Source organism: Triplophysa dalaica, chromosome 15 (assembly GCF_015846415.1).
Source record: "Triplophysa dalaica isolate WHDGS20190420 chromosome 15, ASM1584641v1, whole genome shotgun sequence".
In the NCBI taxonomy this organism is placed as follows: domain Eukaryota; kingdom Metazoa; phylum Chordata; class Actinopteri; order Cypriniformes; family Nemacheilidae; genus Triplophysa; species Triplophysa dalaica.
In genome coordinates, this window is record NC_079556.1 from 11,026,394 (window position 1) to 11,048,098 (window position 21,705).

Here is a 21,705-nt window from a genome sequence, read left to right on the forward strand (position 1 = left end):
TGAAATCACATTTGCACTCATCCAGGCCAGAGATTAATCAAACTGTGGTGAAATTTATGCTGCAGCATATTTCTCCCACATACAGTCGGATAAGAAGGATGGATAGCAGGTATCTACAGTATATCTTAAGGAGAAAATGGCATGGGGTGTATAATAAGACAGTCTTTCTAAATAGCCTAGAGATATGATAAAAAGTCTTAAAGGAGTACAGGAATAACCAGTAACAGTTCTTAATAACTTTCACTAATAATAATGACTTTAGAAATTCTTAACAGATCATTAGGTCATTAAAATTCATATATTGACAAAGTGTCATTAAACTTCACATATGAATAAACATGATACTGATGTGTTAAGCAGTTGTATTTAATGACTTATGAATGAAAAATGTTGCCACACTTTGTAATAATAACAGCCATTATTTCAAATGTCATTCTTGTTCATACAGCGGGACACCTTGGAGAAATTACTCTAGATTCATTATATGTGGGTGTTTCTATAATCGGTTAACCTCTGAGAGATTGCTAACAAGGTGCTAGACCAAGGCCTTTAGCCTCAGCTCTGTGAAATCTCATGTATGAATATCACAAAAAACAGCTTCATAATGCTAATTATATCGCTACTGTATTTCTGAAACCTCGAATCTCCATATTTTGTCATAATTCATTATTATTAGTCACAATTTATCACTGGTTTTGCATATATGTAATCTAAAAATTATTAAAAAGTGTTACAAAACAATTTACTCAAAACAATTTACAACAATTTAAAAAGTACAGTGTATTTTCTGTTTCCTGAAAAACAGTGCATTTGGACAATGACGATATGCTAACTTTGTGAAGAAACTGTCTAATAATGCATTATTACTCGAGTATGAGTGTGATCATACAACTACGAGAGCCACATTACATTTATACAACTGTTTGATGGCTCGAAGTGTGAAGATAAATCAGAAACAACATCAGAGTATCTTTAAAACCCTCTGGTTTTTAAAGGAAATTGGGAACTCATTTCTTCCGCCACAAATTCCAGCCCAGCATAACAGTTAAACAAACCTCTGTAATTCTGTTACTAATTCCAAACTTTGATAAATCCGACTTGGCTTAGTGGCGGAGTGATACAAAAGGTAAAGCGGTTCCAATGGTGATATCGGTGGAATATTGCATGGCTCTCAGTCAATCAGATTCAAAAGCCAGAAAGAACTGATGTATAATTGTATGTAGCGTATGGATGGAATTTTTGTGATTTTACATTCAAATATACAGTATATAGCTTGTACATTTATCTGCCAGTTATGTTATGAAAACTTAATTTCATTTCCTCACACAAAGCTATATGTTTAGAAGTCCCGCAGGAGCCATTTGGACTTATTTGTCATTAATGTATTTGTGTCTTTTAAATGCTGTAGTGTGGCACTTGAAATCACGTTACATTTTGCACAAAGTCAGTCTTAATTATATGCATTTGAGGTCAGACTCCCACCTTTATGTCACACTAGTGGTGCTTTATGGGAAAAAAAGTACAAGTGGATGAGTGCCAACTGTCAGTGAGGTTAATGTTGTATCTGTCCTCCTCTGTGCTCAGTGTGACAATGTGCTGATTGTAATTGCTAAGCACTAATAACAAGGAGGTGCGAGTGCGACTGTAGCATTAATTAACTCTGTGATGCAGATTGCAGAGAGACCGATGAAAATACTCCTTTTCTTAGCCCTACAATGCTTCTTCTATGACATTTATTATTATATATGCATTTCGTAAAATATATATATTTTTATTTGGTTTACTGGAATACTTCATTTTGATTGGCCAATCAGCGATTTGGTCAATTATTTCTTGCAGAATGATTGCTATTCATTCATTTGTTCATTCATTCATTAGTGAGTTTGTAATGTGGGTTCATGTACACTTAAACCCCTAATACAAGACCTGTGCCAACTTTGTTTCTTGCCAAACGTATTTGAATCATTTCTGTAGTAATTGCAGAAGAAGGTAAACAAGCACGGCATTACAGAATGACCCCATTACGCCGATCGAGTATAATGATAATGGAAAGAGAATTTCACTCTAATCTTCCGAAGTCTACTTCGGACGCAACCACAATTATTCCTCATGATCCTAATGTTACATAAGATCATATATTTGATGAAAATGTTATTATGTAAAGTGTTATTTTCTTGAGAAAATAAGCTTATAAAACGAATGCCATTTTACTAAATTGTCTTGGAGCTTCGCCTGATACGCCCTGCCTCATCTGTTCACATGAAATAATGAAGGCATGATAACTTGTCCCCCAGCTCCTGTCGTCTTTTTCACGAATAAGGCAGGTGGGCTGTAGAGCAAGCTTCCGTCACAGAGCAAATGTTCGCTTTGGGCTCCGCAGACACCAGATCAGCCATCAATGAAAATGAATGTTTTAGCATGCGGCCCCGGCTGAAGCTCCCATTACATTCAAGTTTGAAACCGCAATTCTCACTCGTGATAGTAGCAGCGCTCATTAAAAAGTCATAACTGCTTCTTTAATTTGTAATCTAAAGCTGAGAAAGGTTCCACAACGGTGAGCCTCCTGACATTTATGTGGGTGTGCGGTGGGTGTTGTAGAAATCAAATTGTCCCTGGCGATGTCATTATGTGACAAGCGAAGCTCTCAGTCCACAAGGGTCAGTTCTGTCCGTTGTCAGGGGAATACGCTCAATGAAGCTGTTCGTTGACTCGTTAAATCTAATTTAAGGACCCGTAATAACGTTCTAACAGACCAGGCAGAAGAATAACTCCACCAAATTACATGAAATAAGCCATATTTTTCCCAGCCGCCTTTTTTTGGGCTAAACACAGGTAACGTGCGGATGATAATTTAGATGGCTGAGTTCTGTACACACAATCTAGGCTCTCATTTGTCCTGTAATGTAGCTTGGGTCAATACTGACATTTTCCTACTGGGCTGATATGCTTGTGTCTGTGTGAAGGACACATTTTTAAGGTCCTTTGAAAAAAGTCGGTTTGGCTGTCCTCACTTTCACATACTTTCACAAATACAATTATCCAAAGTGACTTACAGTGCATTCAAGATACATTTTAGCGCTGCCCGAGGAACTGAACGTCAACTGAACAAATGAGGTGCTCCATACCCAATGCTCTACCAGCTGAGCAATTTTAATTAAAATGGGTAATTAACCAGTTCATGTTAAATATAAAAATGTAGCATTATGCTGAAGGTAAGGTTTAGAGAATAGTCTGTTGAGCACCTGTGAGTTACAGTATGAGAACCATATGACTCCATTTAATAAGAACTTTGTGTAATGCCCAGATCAAAAGATTTTCTGAAGAATACAAATGTTTTGCATGTTCTGTTGCATAATCCAATATAAAAAAGAAATTCAGATCTTTCTGTTGTTTAGAGAAAAAACAAGTTAGTACGCCGGTACAGCGCAGTGATTTTATCTTTTTCGATTTAGGTAAAGGGAATAGAAAAGTCTGATGCACAAAACGACAAACGTCCACATTGTATGATCAGAAATTGAAGTCTCATTACCAGGTTGAGACTTATGGACATATGGACATTTCAAATTACGATACCAATAAATCCAGATGAGACTTAAATATTATTTGCATTGTAAGGATGAATTATCATCAAAGCTCAACAAGTAAAAAAGGAAATGAAACAGTTATAATGTTATTTAATGTGTATCATTAATGATTTGTGTGTTATTGAGTAAATGTCATGGTGTACATGTATAGTAAATGGCGATCACTGGCAAATATAACTTACCAGCACCAAAAAATACCTATGATATTCATATCATGTTGCCTTGGCATTCCACAGCTGTATGTTCATCATATCTTCATCACAGTGTTTTTTGCTATGCGATGATAATAACAACAGATCCACATTAAGATTCCAGTGACTGCCTTGTTATATTTCTTTACAAATTCTTTGCAAGTTAAGCAGGACTAACAGGCTATGCTCTGTCTTCAAGAGGAAATTGTTATCACATAAAGGATGCGATAAAAAAGTGAAAAATGGTCATATCCTCAAGAACCACAAAGGACTTAATCTACCCACATCAAAATAACTGCACTGCCATGACAAGCTCCTATGCAACTCCTATCTTATTCTGACCCCTTACATCATTCACTTGTTACGTCTTGTTCAGCTCTGCATTGTTGTGCACATCAGAACAGACATTCCAGTATCAGTATTCACAATCCCTCTTATATGTGTAGTGACTAAGGGGCATTTGACAGCATTGAAACTCTCTTCAGGAATCCTGCCTTTACAGCAAAGACCTCTTATGCAGCGAGATCTGTTAGATGCTGTCATGTCCTGCCAACACGCCTCAGTGCTTTGTACGTCTGTATCTGCTCGAAGCAAAAAGGAACAACCGACAGAACTGGGAATGTTCTGTTTAACAGATTTATACTTGATATATTACGTTAAGTAGTTTAAAACAAGACTGACACAGTTGCCATCAAAGTCTCTGCTGGATGATTTTAACGTGAAACATTATGTATGATGTGAATCTTGCAAAAATGTACGATTATTAGAAAAATGCATTTCTGAAGCCCCTCCTCTAACTCCACCCCTGAACCTAACATCAATGACATGATAGGAAATCTAACTAAACCGTACAAATAAGATTGTACAAATTCATACATAGCCACCTCATTGTTACGTATTCCTGTAAGATTTTGTTCGCGATAGAATGTTTTTTGGGCTCTTGTGATTCACAGAACGTTGAAAAATGGTCAGAAAATAACCAGGGCTTTGGGGTAAAATGCCACTGAAATTTTACAAATGTGTGTGTTCTACTGTAACCTCTAGTCGAGGGTTTAGCATCCCTGTAGACGTCCAGTGACCTGTAGCTGTCAGTTTTCCCTGTCTCAAAGGTGACTGTTGCTACAAATGTAGCCAGTATGAAGCCTTTTTAAAGAAAAACATCTGTTTTGAGAACACTGAAGGAGATGAAAACGGTCCTGACAACAACAGTGATTATATTAAAATCGACTGATGGTAAACACGAGAGAGCCGTATGCAGTGTGGCCCAACATCGTTTCTGGAGGACCCCCAACACTAGACATTTTCTATGTCTTCTGGCACATCGATTTCAGGGTTTTGAGTACTGATGAGTTGACTGAGAATGTATTTACACCAATCCACAATGTGTATCATTGATCCCCTCAGGTGGATCATAGTAGAAAAAATACATTGGTAAGTGGCCCAGAATGGTTTGCTTTCTTACATTCTAAACATTTTATTTTGTTTTTTTCAATTTATAAAGCAATTTTCTTGTGGTAGTCAAATTGTCCAAGAACTGTTTGGTTACGACCATTCCTTCCAAATATCATTCTCTGTGTTCATCAGAACAAATAAATAAATACAGATTGGGAACTTGAGGGTGAGAAAAAAATGACAGAATTTCATTTTTGTGTGAACTGTTCCTTTAAATACCCTTAATTCATAAGTAGGAAACCAGCATTTAAAATCAAAGTGTTTGTGAACAAAATATGTTATGCAATATTCAAAGCAAAAATAATCTGTTCGCTCAAAAGAAAATAGGACATTAATCATAATTATTTTGCTGGGCGGTGAGGCATGTTGAACAAAAGCTTCTACTGAATTATAAAAAATTATTGTAATGTCCTTTGATAGTGGAAGGTCAGTCTGTGCTTCAAAGCATCTTCACAGTGTCAAAGTTAACTGCAATTGTCAGAGTCACTGCATTAAAGATTAAGTTGTTACTGTTTAATGACTTTCAGACTGGTAGAAATCTGTCAGCTAAATCCAGAATTACCTTAATCGTAGACTCGGTGTCGCACAGATAGAATATTTCAGTTGACCCCACATCTCTCAGCAGGTTTGCAAGTAATGACTTTAATCCATTATTTGTCATTTCAGATAAGGCCAAGTGATTGACAGTTGTAGTTTTAAGAGGGGGTGGTTGTAAATGGGAATGGTAACCAAAGATTATATGTTCAAAAAAGGGTCAATCCTATCACCATTATGTCTTTGAAGGGAGAAGTTGACACAGAGCTGTTCCAGAAGAACTATATCTGTTATACGAGTTGCTTTGACTTTAAGAACATTTTTAGATTTAACAGCCAAAAGTAGGATTGTGGTGAAAGAGGATATTTTTATTTTAATGAGTGCTTTTAGCACCATAATTTATTTAAACGAGTGCTCTTTTTATTTTAAATAATAAAACATATTTATTAATAAAAAGTAGATTTAATTAAAATTTAGATACATTCCTCTAATGGAAACGGGTGCTTCTCAAATGAAAGTCTGCATCTGAGTATACGGCTGCGTATCTCGAAGACCATCTCATTCACTGTGGAATTCATTCACTCAATGGGAAGTTGTAAAATACCTTTTTGTAATGGTACATTACATTTGATCTTTTTTCTTCAAGGTCATCACGGGGGACAGCGCTTAAGCACTGTTGTGTCCATCAGTGTTCCTGTTCAGCAAAATTCAATGATGTTGACCCGATGCAGATCCTGAAGGCAAGGAGCATAGAATGACATCTTGAGAGCTGACAATTCATTGGAAATGCCTGAGCAGGGTTGTTGTAAACCAGGATGTACCTGTGCGGAAAGCAAATTAAACAGTGCATGCCATCAAATGTGGCCAACATAAACCCTAGCAACGCCTGCTTCGATTTGGATAGACAAGCAAAGACGCTGATCAGTAGATTGCAGTGAATCTGCCCTATGCAGATTTAGCTCAGATGCATCCATGTCCCTCAAGGAAGAATCCGGTATTGATAACAAGGGGAGGTTAATGATTAAAGAGTGGTCAATTGTGCAGTCGCCATCTGTGTCTAAGCAGGCATGCAATCCCTGTTATCAGTGTGAAAAATCAGCGTCTCTGTGTTTGGACAGGTAAAACAAGATTACTGTAGGTAGGGGGCAGCAATGCTTCAGTAGATATAAAAGTCTGAATTTGAGCACTGTTTGTTCTTTTAATTGTGCTATAGGCACGCACATGCAGACAAGCACACACTAGCTCCCCTGAGAGCTTTGCTGATAGCATGCGCTGTAGAGAAGGTTTAAAAACTGTTAATCGGAGTCAATCTCCAGCACATCACGCTTCACAAAGCCTGAAGAACATTCAATGTCCTCGGTCCCTCAGCACCTGCATGAACCTTTCTGTGAAACACTAATAAGCAGAACACTGCACAAAACTATTTGTGTTTAAAACACATGAAACAACATTGACTAAATGTTGTTTCTGCCTTGAAATGTTTTTAAAATAGATTTCTCAAGCGGATTTTCTCATGTTTTTTCCTAACATGGATCATTACATTTAATACAAACCTATATAGTTAATTTTATTTTATTAAATTTCATTATTACATATAATATAATATTGCATATTTGGGATATACTTATTATATATTAATATAAATAATACATTTAATATAGTATTATATTTTGCATATAAAATACATTTTGTGCTTATATTCACTGTGGGCAATGCATAGAATAATGCTGGAAGTGAATTTCAACACACAACATTAACATTAACAACATTAACCAAAGTAAAAAAACAACAGTTCAAACTACTTTTATTGTATTATTAAGTGTCTGAATATTTATGCAGCAGGCACATATAAAACCGATGAAGCCTTTAGGAAATATGAAGGAGCATTATGAAATTAATGAGCAGAGGGTGATCTGGTTCTGTAACAATAAAAAGAAGCCAGAGGCTTTCAATGAAAGCTGGGCCAATGGGGATCAAGCAGTGAAACCCCCTCTTAGCATTTCACCCTGCCGAGTAACAGAGCTCAGTGGTGCATCTCTCCAAATATCTCACTGCTTTTTCCTTCTTTCCTTCAGGCACCCAAGATCAAAAGGAACATCTTAGGGGCTGTACAAATCATTAATAAATCAACCTCATAAAAAGTTCACTCATAAAATGTTTTCCTTTGAATCATTTCTATTGAAATATATTGTAGATTTGCAGATTACACTTGAATTGTGTGATCAAAATCATGCCATTCCGCAATTAGATAGGATGGAGCTCATCGTAATAGTGCTGTTCATAGAAGAATATTCTGTTTCTTGGACTCACATTCACTCAATTGTATACCCTGCACCTCAGTTTCAGCTTAGATTTAGGAATTTCACCCCAAAATAAAACTTCTGTCATCATTTATTCACCCTCATGTCGTTCAAAACCTGCACAGAAACACAAAATGTATTTTGAGAATTGTCTCAGAGGTTTTAGAAGCCAATTGGGTCCCATGTTAATGGACACAAGCATTCTTCAAAACGTCTTATTTTGGTTTTGTCGCAGAAATAAAGTCATACAGGTATGAAGTGACAAGAGAGTGTGTAAATGATGGTGAATTACCAATACCACAATCACATACCTAATAACCACACAGCGCTTACCGAGCGAAAAGTGATTTCATTTGTTGTGGTTTCATATAATGTGGTTTTGGTTTGACAATAAAATGCCGAATATAAGAAATAAGTTTCATAAAATCCAGTTTTTTTAAAGTGTGGAGTCATGATCTGGATGTCTTCCTCCTCCAGTCAGTTACTAATCTTTTTTGTGCATTTAAACTTTAAGCTGTGCTGGCAGATGGTCTACATATATTTTTGCTGAATTATTAAAAATGTCTTTTAGCAATTGGTGTAGAGAACAGTTTAATTGTACTTTCTGTTTAATGACAGACAACTGCCCGAGGCTCAAGGAAGTGAATTTTCTGGGGGCCCAAGGCAAATTTATCCAATGAGGCCCTTCTGAATTTTTTTGTGTGAATATTGATTTGTCCTAAAAATAGAATTGCACAATGATCAAATAAAAGTCTAGTCAAAACACATGTGTATAACAAAATGTTTACTTTTACAACATTAAATGTCAATCCCCAAATATTTATCATCTATTACCAATACATTTCAAATTATTCAAAGGGACATCCCGAGCACAAATCGCGCTAACAAATGTCACAATCTGCTGCTGGGTCATTATTTATCAGTAAAGAATATTTGTATTTCTTTGCCATCAACTCTGATAGGCACTTTATACGAGTGCTGTCCGTCACTTCTGTGCAAGACTTTGAGTGCATCTAAAGCCACATAGAGAATAACATGTTTTAAATCAAAATGAAAATAGTATCAGAATCAGGAGCGGACTGGCCAGTAGGACAGTCTGTCAAAGTCCCACCGACGGCCATGACCAGGGGTGGCCTGGCCATCTGGAGTATTGGAACTTTTCCCGGTGGGCCGGTAATCTTTGGGATCGACGAGCGTTATTAACGCGGATGCACGCAAAGTCATTAGCGAGACGGACAGGTTTGCTTCCCAGTCCGACCCTGATCAGAATCTTTTTCTAAAGTCGTTCCCTCAGGGCTCTCATCCCGCCTTGCTCGTTACATGCACATATGCAGATGTCATAGAAAATAACAGTAAACACACCTTATTCTATTTGTCTGAAGTTCACTCCGCACTGCGAGGCCGTGGATTGAAGAGCCCGCTAAATAAAGACGAGGCCGAACCGAAGCATGAACTTCCTACACACCCTTTAATGAGAAATTAAAGTTATGAAATATGTTTGTTAAGACAAGTTTATGAATATCATATAAGCACACTTCCTGATAAACTTCGTTGTTGTAATAGAAAAGTGAGAGGAAGCAAAGCAGGATTTTTGGAAGCATATGGGAGATAATGGGAACTCGGGAACTTAGTGACGGCATTGGACTGATTTGTCATCACACTATTGTCTACTTAGGCTCCTGTTTAGATCAAGTCAAAATGGTGCTGCATGGGAAATCCATGATGTGATGTAGCCTATAGGGCTAGAGATTATCTAGAGTGCTTTGGGTAGTTGTGTGTTGTGTTTGAGCAGCAACAAGAACAAGGTTGGTTTAGCCCCAGAGGATTCCAGGTAATTATAAAACACAGAGTTGACTCACGTTAATTAACAATCCAATTACAGTTCCCTGCATTTTATTTTTCCCACTCACATTGTAATCGTGCAATCTCTCCATCTCCTTCTCATTTAAATCATGTCATCTTGTAACGAGGTGTAATCAGTCTGATAATACATAGGCCATGCCAATTAAAATGGAAACATCTCATCTTTTGAAATCCCTAACACACCCACCCAACCTTTTGGTTATATAACCTGTATCTCTTCATCAGATAAGATACACTGTTTGACCAAATAGTGAACTTACAACTGAAACACGACTTTTCCCCTTTTTGATTTCCTTGTATTTCCCTTGTTTCTCTGCTCTGCTCTCTTATTCTCTCTCTCTCTCGCTCTTTCTTCAGCTTTCCCAAACTCTAGCTCTCTTTCCCCCTCCCTTTCTCTTTTATCTCTCTCTTTCCTTATCACGCACACCATAGCAAACACACAGGATCTGCAGCAACATCATCTGCGCGCTTGTGAGTGTGCGTCCGTGCCAAGTGTCCATGTGCGTGCGTGCTTGTGTGTGAGCGCGCAAACGCGTGTGTCTCCCTCAGTCATGTGTTGAAATCAAGAGGGGCACACCGAACCTAGCCGGAATCTGATCTCTTAAGCCCCTTGTGGTGGATTTCAATTTGACGCACTAAACGCAGTGGAGGTGCACGATTGCGCGCTCGCACACACTCCCTGCCCGCTCCCGCATGTGTGTGTGAGAGACTGCGTGCGCGTGTGCGCGCCTGAGCGTGTCTGCTCGCTGCAGCTCCGGCGTCGGGCAAACCTTCACTGCTGCACTTCAGCCAATGTGGAACAGCGCGTCTGGCAAAGCTGCTGCAGCTGACCGGCTTCCATGGCTCCCGTGTGCGCGCTCCTGATGAGGGCACTGTTGAAGAAGCGGACATGTCCCATCGCCACGGGAGACTGACGGTCTCACTGCCTTCCTCTCCTCCGCTGATGGTCCTTTTAGGGTGAGTGTGCCCTCCATCCAGCCTTCTCTATATTTGCGCGTCAAGGACTGGAAGGAAGAGTGCGTTGCAATGTGCTGAAGGCTTCATTAAAATACAGGACTGATGGTTACTTACCGTACTTGGGCTGAGTGAGTGAGCCTGGTTTGACTAATACTTGTATACCTGCCTGGACTGAAAGATGATCATTCATTTTAGTGGTGGAGATATAAAGAGCTCAGAGGTTTGGGATTTATTTGGTTTGTTTAAAACTATTTTTGTATATTTCTAAAATGGTTAGAAAAGTAAATTTCTAATGCTGTTTTGCTTTTTAAGATGATGGATTGGACATTTTGGTTTGATTTGGTCTTTTTAGAACCTGAAATAATGCATGTAAAAGGTTTTCTCGAAATCTACAATATCAATATTTCTAGGGGCAAAAAGGCAATCTGATGTCTTTTGGCCGAATGCACATCCTTCGTGGGTCAGAGCTTTCTCACCCACACCTGAACATGCACAGCAAAAAATGTGTCTTTGCGTTTGAAAGCTGGATCCCTTTTAGCACATGAGGTGCATTCTAAGTGCTGTAGAAATATGTGAAAGTTGTTTAATTTCAACGATGTAGTGTCATACAGACCTGTTTAAAACATCTTCCCATAAAAAGTCACAAATTATATGTAGTAAAATAAGCATTCATTAGTGGAGATATTGTTGTAGACATATCATGTAACACGGAAATTTGATGTGATATTAACCTGTCAGCACAGCATGAGAGGATAGGCTATGACTTCAAATGATTTCATGCCTGCTGAATGATATTGTATTGTGTGTGTGAACGAAAGAGACAGAATCAGAGATTTCCACATTCTAGGTTCCACATGATAGAATTCCACTTTGGTTTTGCTGTGAATAAGAATTTAATTTAGTTATCGGTACACATGCCAGTGTATAAAATGCCAGATTACATTTCGTCTCCGCTGTTTTGAGTCTTCAGTAAAATGATTCCTTCAAGTCCAACTTCCATCTGTCTTTCATCACGATTCTCTGCGAGGGAAAATGAGATGTTCTCTTCCTATACGCTCACCTGTTGTGGGGAACAGTGAGGTGCATTACATCCTGCATCACATTTTATTTGCACTGTCTTTACCATTTCCTTTAAACACACTGTACATTCCTCAGGCCTCCGACTGAACTCCGAATGAAGACATTACTATAGCTATATGTTTTTTCTTTATTTTACTTCCTTATTTAGTTGTTGTTCACTCAAACACTAATACTTGTTAAAACAAGTTTTTATATTCAAACACGATTCTGATAAAGAAAAACATCATTTAGGTGTCAATTTACAGTATTTTATTCAGTATGCACAGCAATTAACCCTCAAAATTCCTCACAATGGAAAAAGTCTGGAAATGACATAGGGCCTATATTCTTGTTTTAAGAGCAACACTTTTGTATGAATAATTCATGCATCAAAGGGTTAATTGCCTCACACTAACTCACAGGGTTTAATAACACCTCGTAGATCACAAATCCAAAGGGGAATTCCTCTCTGTTTAATACTGTAGCTTGTTATTGGGATTAGCTCCAAATTTCTTATTCAAGACTTCTCATGCTAAGCTGTGGTAATAGTTGTTTGCACTCACCGTACAACCATACGTGACCTGCTGATAAGCCTGTTATAAAATGCACATTTTCTGTACTAGCCAGCAGTCTGGGGCATCATGCTTAGCTGAGCCTGATCCAGCACATTTGTAAAGAGATGGTGAATGTGAAAAGTACAGACTGAGATACTCACACGTTCAAATATAATGCGTGACTACGGTCTTCATCATTTTTCTGTGCATGAACTCCACGGTGGATGTAGAAAGAACAGGCAATCCCAGTTACATATAACATTAAGTGTTGCAAGTTAATTGTAATGCTTACATTGCAAAGCCATTAATGGGGTCGTAAGACACGGCTAAAACGAATATTATTGTTTGTTTTAGATGTAATGCATTGTGTATACACGATTTAAGGTTGAAAAATGCTGTATATTCCACATACCATGCATGTTTGTATCCCCTCTTTGCCTCGGCTCTCTGAAACTCACTGATTTTTTACAAAGCTCATCGCTCTGAAAAGCGAGGTTTGCTATGATTGGCCAGTTAACCAGTGCGTAGGGATTGGTCCAGTATTGCAAGCATTATATTTTTTACCATATTTGGAACATCAGGTTCCAAAGCAAATGTACTGACAGGGACGCCCTCCTTACTTGCTTATACATTTGGGCTGTCTTAGTCAAATCATACCACAAACTGACATAGATTTGTGGGGTTGCGGTTATACGAGGCATCACAGGCAGGTCTGGGTGCGCATTTGAATGCATCTTTTGTTCCGACACTTGAATTTTTGCAATTTTACGTGTCTAATAAACGCATGGGCAACTTATAACACACCAAAGAAACAGAAAAACACATACTCGCGTCAAATGACCCCTTTAAAATCAATAATCATTCAAGTTGTGGAAAGAATAGAAAGTCGTACATGTTTGAAATGAATAAGAGGAGAGAGAATTTTCATTTTGAAGTCGAACTATTCCTTTTAATAGTTGGCTACACTTGTTGGATGTATACAGCATAACTGTGAAGATACATTTTCAATTCAAATGCACACACCAAAGTGTGAAAAACTCACTAGATACAAATATAAACCCTGCATGTAGCACAAAAGCAGATCATCTATAAATGAAACAATAATGTTCAGACGACTAATAATATTTTTGATTTATCTTTTTCCTTGAAATTGTCTGGGGGCACCTTGCTGAAATCTTCAGGAGGACCCCTCTAAATGTCTCTTGCTGTATACACTATGGTGATGCACAATGGCATCCACCAATGGGAGTGCAAACAGTTCGGCTCCCTGATACGGTTGCATACTATAGTCAAGTGAAAACATAGGCAACATTGTGACTTGGCAACGTCCAACAATTTCATTTCTATCAGTGTGAACACTGATGAGAAGTCAAACCTATACCAATGGTGGCTTTAGATAGTGTTGCTATGCAAACTTGCTTGTGAAAAGATGGATTGAAATAAATGCTGTTTGGGAGTGGGGTTCATCCTAGCTTAGTTGCATCATCATTTAAATAAACAGGATTTTTTCATCTTTAATTTGAAAGTTTTTAAACTTAAACAATGAAGGGGATCAGGAGTCTCAGTTATTTGTGACAAATTATTCTCAGTACAACATTTATGTAAAGATTTTTTAATTTGACAAACAACTAAGTATGTGTGTCCTACTTTAACTTTAATGACAGCATGCACTGGAGTTGGCACGGACTTCACAAGTTTGTGCAAAACCTGATGATCCATGTTATGCCAGCCGCGTGATTTGAAAGTGTTCCGAGGAGCATCTGGTGTGCTTCAATAGAGGCATGAAAATCTGACTATGGGTACAAAGAAGATAACTTGACACTCAGTGTCACAAATTTGCATATTTGATCAGTCACCTTGATCCTAAAACAATACAAATATTTTTGAAATGTGACATTAATTTATTTCAATTTTCCAAAATCATGAATCATATATTTCCAGTTGTAAATTAAAATCAGAATCCAATATTCTAACTCAGACTGCATATTTAAACATATTAAAAAACTGTAAAGCTAGCACATAACACATTGTCTCAGCATTTAAATTTGTCTGTTCCCTTTAATAAGGCAAACGTATATGCTAGACAGTAGTCTGAAGACGTTTGCTCTCCCAGCGAGCAACCGTTCAATGACTCATAACTTTTCACTGTAAAGCAGTCTTAGTAATTTTGGCTTTCAGACTGTGCAGCCATGTGATGACAACATAAGGCTTCAGCAGCTAAAGAAAATCATTAGATTGTTTCCCATGCTAAGGTTTGGGCCTACAGCTGTAGGGGCTCAAAGTCCTTTGCACAATAAAACAGAGATTAGAACTCTCCCAATAGTAATGACTTTTGCTCCACATGCAGTTCAGGATTATAATAAAGGGGGTTGGTAGGAAAGAATAAACGGGATCATTGATCTATTTTAGGATATATTTAGCATTATGCCGTCGAACCTTTGTTTATTGTTCACAACTACATTACTGCTTTTTTATCGTTTATATAATATTACAAGTATGCATGCATTCATCTATAAATACAATGATTTGGTATGGTTTAACATGGTGGGATGGATATTCTGATTTTAAAGAGCATTCAATTGGACAATATGTAGTCATCAGTGATGAGTCATCAGTTTTGCACCCATAGGTTGTTTGCACTACCTTAAATATGACCCAGAAGCGTTTACTAAATTGCAGCAGGAGATTAAAAAGAAACTTTCGTTTTAATGTTTTGTGGGATTTAATTTGGGCGCTACCCAGTAATTCCTGCATTTCGGAAAAAGTTGGGTAAGGGATGTTGTACAAAGTTCAAAGATAAAGTATAAACAAAGCTTTACGTATGAAGGAAGCATTGTTTCGTGACGACACATGCAATGTTACTTTAAAACATACTGTAACTGTGAGTTGTAATAACCTACTTGCGTTGTTTTTCAAATAAAAGGACAGGCTCCAACAAACCAAGGGTGAAAAAGTGAAGGTGCGGGCTCTTTGATCGTCCCCTGGTGGCTGGCTGCAGTACAGGTCATAAACCCTGCCCTCTCAATGTTAATAAATATGACAGGAGCCAAGCTATAAAATCCAATTTTTATTTCCAAAGATCTTTTCTGCAGTGTTTTATCAGGTTGATGCATGTCCAAGTATTCGTTTTTTGAATAAGTTTGGTTTTAGTCACACATACATTTTCTCGAGCAGGGATGCACACGCCATTGTTATCTGTGGTAGCAGTGGACCTCAATGTCAAAATAAGGTGGCCAATGGCCAATCAAATGTCTGAAGGCAGGATTTATACTGTTTACAGAGCCATTGTGGTGACCAATCAAACACATGACGTTAGTGGTTAGTAAGTATTCAATATTAATAAAAAATAAACAATAGAAATGTTGAGAGATAGTTGAGAGAACTACAAAACGTTGTTTTAAATGTAAAATATCTCACTTACGTGATTCATGTAATTCGCAATTATCAGTGTGACGAGACAAAATAGTAACCAAGGTGTTTTCAGCTTTTTATTTCGGGATATGATTTATCAAAAGATGTGCACATATTAAACTGTGTGGCTTTGAAAGTCTGTTTATAGGGGTTTAGCCTATAAAAATTAAAAACTTATTTTAAAATGCATTATTTAACAATAACTTCTTATAGACAAACACCTTTTCATTATTTGTCAGTTTCTTTATTCCTTTGACAAGATCTCCCAAGACAAGTGTCTACAGCCTTTATAAGATAAACATCTGCGTCTTAATTCGAAGGCTGTGTTTGTTGGGCACATACATCATTATTTCAGGTTATACTTCAGAAAGGCAACCTTTATATTTCAAGGTAAAAATGAAACTACAATGATAGCATCTTAAGAGAAACAAAAGTTCCTTTTATTACGTTTTTATTTTATTTAACTGAAATGAGAAAACGTTGATGACGTATGCGGTAGACGAATGTGACCCCTGGAGGAAGCAACCTTCCAATTGAGACGCTGCTATTGTCCGGTCTGTTCTCAACATTTAAAGGGACAGTTCACCTTAAATTAATGAAAGCCATCCATACCCTCTGCAGTTCCTACACAACATAACCCCCCCTCGGGCCGAAACATCTCACTCCAAGCTGAGCTCAAAAGTTGACAGTTTTTCAGCATTTAGTTTGTAATGAATGACAAAGTTCAGATGACCAATACAAACCAGTAAAAAACAGGTCAGCCTTTATTTTTTCAGATGAGCTGTAATGCTAATTAATTGTCATGTGTCATTAGAAATACATCACATTGTGACGTCTGTGACATTTCGAACAATATTGTAGGACAAAGTGATCAACCTTTCTTCAAAGCGGCGTAATGAATGTCAGTTTAGTGTGTTATCAAAAGAGCAACAGACAGGGAGGCCTCAAGACCTCATCATGATTTAACAGACAGTCGGTTTTATCTATGCCAGAGGCAGCTAGAAGATGTACCGTAGTAGTTACTGCTCCCATCCACAAGTTCTGATTAATCTAACATCGCCTTTGTACTCCTTTTCTCATTTTTTTTAAGAAAAAAAGCAGCATCAAACAAAAGAGTTTTAAGTATTAAGTATAAAATGGCAAAATAAATGAGTTTTGATTGAAAATTATGTGCAGTATAATGCCAGGTAGATACTATTCAAAATAATTGCTTCAACAAACAATGTTTTATTCATTTGTTGAGTATTTTAATATGAAATCCTATATTCTTTTGCTTTTAGTAACTGAACAGTGTATATCTTTAAGCTACAGGCACATTTCTCAAAATAATTTCTATTGTGAATGGAGCAGTCAATATGGGCTCGCATTGCACATTCAGAGCAACAGTCCATCGGCTACCCCAAACACACACATACATTTATAGAAAACTATCGATTACAGTAAAGATATTCTGCATTCCCTCTGCCTGCACAATATAATGTATCATTGTAAAATATGATTGTTCATATTGTTTTATAGTTTCTAGTTTCTATATCTAAGACTTTATGGTTCATAAAATACATGAGGCATATTATTGTTTATTGGAAATAACTTCATTGTATTTCTAAACATTAGCACCATTATTATACTGCTAAACATTACAGTGTGTTGTTCACACATCAAGCTTCATTTGCATTACAAAACATGAACAATAGTTCTAGGTTTAACACAACAGCTGAGCACGATATCATAAAATTAAGCTCTTGACACAAGCAGAACAATAAAACCGGCCTGTGCCGTTAAATCTCTGTAAAAGGGATACTAATTTCATCACTTTGGTGTAAAAGTCCAATCAGCTCGAAAATCCACAGGCAATCTTATTATCCTCCAAAAGATTAAAATAGATTTTTGATACAAAGTCTCTAGTGTAACTGACCTCCATATCAGAGGTGTCTTTCGAAATTTTATATCATTTTGTGCTCCAAGTTGATAGGATTTACAAACAAACTGAGGTTCGAAACAAAGCATAAAAATATCTGAGTTTTTGATTACAAACAATATTTATTATAGTGTATGAATCCTGTTTTAAAGATTTTTTGAAACTTTTCTCCTTTTCCAAAGGATGAGCATTGGAACATTCTCTGTAAATGCCTTCGGCTCTGAGATGTATCCATTTCAAGACAAGGCGGAATAGTATTGTGTGTTAAATTATTAAATAAAAGCATTGAAAAAGCTAGAAATGACACAGCTGTTTAAAGTATTTTCTTTTCAACAGCCGTTTTCAGTAGGACCAGCGGGCCCGTTTGAACCGAGATCCAACTAAAGTGCATGAGGAGAATTAAGAGGATTACTTTTGCAATTTTAGATTCAATGCATTACTCATAATCCTGGGGTTGACGTGGCCAAATTGACAGGGTTAGAGGGAGACCTCTGTGTGTGTGGCTAGAGAGAGAGAGAGATAATGGAAAAAAATAACTATTAAAATGCAGTCACTGTTTCATCAGCTTAATGTAAAGGTATTTTTGGTGAGTGCCCTATGGATGAAAAATATTCACTGTATATTATTGATGATGACAGTAATGATGACAGCAATTTATGACGTAAAGGAACACTATTAAAATATGGCTATATTGCCGAGGTCCCTGATAGTGATTATTAAAGTGATAGTTCACCCAAAAATATAAATTTTGTCATCATTTCCTCACCCTCTTGTCCTTTTAGACATGTATGACTTTCTCTCTTTTGTAGAACATAAAAAGACATTTTGGTACCCATTCACTTGCATTGGTTATGTTACGATTGTTCAGTTACCAACATTCTTCAAAATATCTTATTTTGTGCTCTGCGAAAAGAAAACAAATCAGGTTTGAAATGACAAGAGGGTGAGTTAATAATGATCATTTTTGGCTGATCCATCACTTTAATATCTCAATCAGTTGCACACAGTACACTCCAAAATAATAAATAATAATTATAAAAAGAATAAATATTTTTTTTTATTATGATTTCACCTCTTATGTTTAGTTACAAAACCATAACATTTTTCTGTGGAAAATAAATACAGAAGTTTATAGAATTTTCAAAACAAACAATTTTTCAAAACAAATTTCTAATAGGGACCACAAATATACGGTGGCCGCTATAGGTGTCACTGCGCTGCAACAGAAGAAAACACATGTAAACACAAAAAAACACAAGCAGATCAGAAAGCATCTTCATTAGTGAAACACAAACAAACACAGAAACGCGCAGCAAATACTCGAAAACACAAACAAACACAGAAACGGGCTGCAAATACTCGAAACACAAACAAACACAGAAACGGGCTGCAAATACTCGAAACACAAACAAACACAGAAACGGGCAGCAAATTCTCGCAACACAAACAAACACAGAAACGCGCTGCAAGCTGCACGGACGACAACGGAAGTGTTTCCGGGGGACCCCAAAAACTGATGCACCTGATTGGGACGCGTTTCATTTTGACTGTTCAAATTCCTTAGTGGAGTTGTCAGCCACATTGACTAGAATAAGTTGACAAGCTTTTAATCATCTTTTTAAACCTTTAAACTTTTTTATAGTGACACTTGTTTAAGTAAGTCGAGCAGCTACTACGTCTCATAGTTTTTGTTAAACTGTTCAAATCGACAGGCTAATAATATCCTACGGACCAACGTCAAGAAAGTTAAAATAATGTTATAAAGCAATTACCTTCAATGTGGCTGACAACTTCACTAACGAATTTTTACGAAAATGAAGCGCGTCTCAATCAGGTGCATCAGTTTTTGCGGTCCCCCGGAAACACTTCCGTTGTCGTTTGTGAAGCTTGCAGAGCGTTTCTCTAATTGTTTGTGTTGCGAGTATTTGCAGCGCGTTTCTGTGTTCGTTTGTGTTGCGAGTATTTGCATCGCGTTTCTGTGTTCATTTGTGTTGCGAGTTTTTTCAGAGCGATTCTGTGTTCGTTTGTGTTGCGAGTATTTGCATCGCGTTTCTGTGTTCATTTGTGTTGCGAGTATTTGCAGAGCGTTTCTGTGTTCATTTGTGTTGCGAGTATTTGCAGAGCGTATCTGTGTTCGTTTGTGTTGCCAGTATTTGCAGCGCGTTTCTGTGTTTGTTTGTGTTTCGAGTATTTGCAGGGCATGTGTCGCCAAACTAATGAAGAAGCTTTCTGAATTTGCTTGTGTTTGCATGTGTTTGCATGTGTTTTCTTCTGTTGCAGTGCAGTGACACCTAACGGCCACCGTACAAATAGCTCCAAAAACACATACAATTATTTTAAAAGCATCAACTAAGTGATAACATTTATATTGTGAAGAGAGCTGCACTTCACGTTCTTGGGTTTTAGTGAATAATGACACACATTTCAGTCTAATCTTCACACAAACCAATTTATGTCTTCAAAAGACTGAATGTACAGTAGTTCAGGAAATATACAGTATGAGCCACTAAGTAGCGCTTTTATGGTTCTTTTCTGGAGTCAGACAGACGTGGACACTGAAGTATCATTGGATGCGTGAATCTGCTTGAAAATTCTCCTCTAATGTTAATGACAGAATACTTGCTTGGAATGACGAGTGAATTATCATTTCAAGTGACCTGTTCATTTAAGAGTTTTATTCATGCCTTTAACAGCATTACCAAGATGTTTCACAAACAATTCCCTGAATACTACAGCGACTACTCATGAATGCCCATACGTTTTTAATCCTATTCATAGTTGCCTTTCAGGTGGCACTTACAAGACATGCAGGTAAACCACTACCATGTGGATTTAATTAAATTACAGAATCAATGAATCAATCAGCCAACTCCATCTGTTTAAGGACAGATGGTGCTGTAAATCAGAGATTGAAGGGACTGCAGATGCTGCTAGGATCCTGCAATTTTTGGCATGTGAAATACAATAGTTTTGACACAGGGGATTGTAAATGTATAACAAGAGTTTATTTGGAAACGCACAAAGTACACAGTGCAACGATATTCGTGTACACCTGAAAGTACCCATCAGATTGGCTTCAGAAACTGTCCGGGAGTAGGGTTCATTATTCTGAGATGCAAAAACTAGTTGATTGAATCGTTAGAGGGCCAGTTTAATGACTCAAGGATGATGAGTCTTATCATTGTCGACACTGTCGACCACTGATAAGCTCGAGGAGAGAAACCCGCACGTGGAAACACACCGCACCCGTCTGACGGATGACAAGGTGTCTGATGGCATTCTTCTCTGGTAGCCTACTGCGTCTGCCAGATATTGGAATGACTAATAATAAACGATAGACCGTAGCTGTGGGAAATGAATATTATGCAAAATAATACTATGTGGCACTATGTGTCTACACATCGAGTCATTTATCTTGCATCGTATTCCTGGTAACAAAGTGGAATTTATGCACCTGATAATATTAGCATTTGGTGATCTGTGATTTAGTAGCAATTTCTATGACTAACACCACTGTTACGATTGATCTTATTTAATGTGTGGGATAAGCTCACCTCATGCCGTCCTATAGACATGAAATTGTGCAGCTTGCTTAAAAAGATGTGCTAGTTTTCTAAGCAATTTAACTTGCGATTTTCTCCTGGTGGATGATAAAACAGGCAAAACTCCATTAGACTTCTTTTAGAAATATTGGAGGAACCCGAGCCATATCTAGGGACGTACATTAAGGATAACAGTGCCCTGGCAACCACCCACGGCACCTTAGAAAACTGGCTGGGAGTTTTACACGGGCAAGCGGAAATCTTATTTTTTAGAGAAGATATATTAAACATAGTTTCTCCAATTACCATATTTGTTTGTGACCCAGGTAATCGTGATGTG

The 21,705-nt window shown here is 37.4% G+C and overlaps 1 protein-coding gene across 4 annotated transcripts in view; it reads left to right on the forward strand.

Annotated features, from left to right (window-relative positions):
* The first annotated feature begins 10,446 nt into the window (after nucleotides 1-10,446).
* The window catches only part of insyn2ab (inhibitory synaptic factor 2Ab), a 54,386-nt gene continuing 43,127 nt past the window's right edge, over nucleotides 10,447-21,705 (forward strand). For 2 of the 4 annotated variants that reach the window (XR_008909179.1, XM_056768787.1), the window contains exon 1: nucleotides 10,448-10,881. The gene's annotated coding sequence lies outside the window, so the exon portion shown is untranslated. The other 2 variants (XR_008909180.1, XM_056768788.1) reach the window with 2 other exon arrangements.